Consider the following 1159-nt stretch of genomic DNA (forward strand, 5'->3'; position numbering starts at 1 on the left):
AGGAGACAACAAATCTAGGATCTGGGGATCTGGGCTGGATACGGACTGGATCCGGGTGACTGCAGTGACCATCTGATCTGGATACAGACTGGATCTGGTGGCTACGGTGACCTTGGAATAAGAGAGAAACAGACTAATATTAGCGTAGATGCCATTCTTCTAACGATGTAGCAAGTACATCGGGTGTTATGGGAAGTGTTCCCGGTTCCGGTTGTCCTAATTAATGCAGCCTAAAAATTATTTAATGGATTTGAATATTAGAAATGTGTTAGTGTGTTATGTGTAAGCCAGGTTACAGAGAGGGGTTTTTAATCTAGATTTAAACTGACAGAGTGTGTGCCTCCAGAAAAATGTTAGGTAGGTTATTCGAGAGTTTGGGCGCTAAAAAGGAGAAGGATCTGCCGCCCGCAGTTGATTTTTGATATTCTAGGTATTATCAAATTGCCAGAGTTTTGAGAATGCAGCGGACATGGAGAACTATAATGTAACAAGAGCTTGTTCAAATACTGAGGTGTTAAACCTCTCAGGGCTTTATAAGTAATATGCAAGATTTTAAAATCTATACAATGTTTAATAGGTAGCCAGTGCAGTGTTGACAGAACTGGGCTAATATGGTCATACTTCCTGGTTCTAGTACGAACTCTAGCTGCTGCATTTTGGACCAGCTGGAGTTTGTTTATTAAGCGTGCAGAACAACCACCCAATAAAGCGTTAAAATAATCTATCCTTGAGGTCATGAACGCATTAATTAACATTTCTGCATTTGACATTGAGAGCATAGGTCGTAATTTAGATACATTTTTGAGACGGAAAAATGCAGTTTTACAAATGCTAGAAACGTGGCTTTCAAATGAAAGATTGCTATCAAATAGCACACCTAGGTTCCTAACTGATGACGAAGAATTGACAGAGCAGCCATCAAGTTTTAGACAGTGTTCTAGGTTATTATGTGCTGAGTTTTTAGGTCCTATAATTAACACCAATTTAGCAGTAAGAAATTACTCGTCATCCAGTTTTTTATATCGACTATGCATTCCGTTAGTTTTTCAAATTGGTATGTTTCGCCGGGCCACGAAGAAATATAGAACTGAGTATCATCAGCATATCAGTGAAAGCTAACACCGTGTTTCCTGATGATATCTCCCAAGGGTAACATGTA

Source organism: Sinocyclocheilus grahami, unplaced genomic scaffold, assembly GCF_001515645.1.
Source record: "Sinocyclocheilus grahami isolate Dianchi unplaced genomic scaffold, SAMN03320097.WGS_v1.1 scaffold396.1, whole genome shotgun sequence".
Taxonomy (NCBI): Eukaryota; Metazoa; Chordata; class Actinopteri; order Cypriniformes; family Cyprinidae; genus Sinocyclocheilus; species Sinocyclocheilus grahami.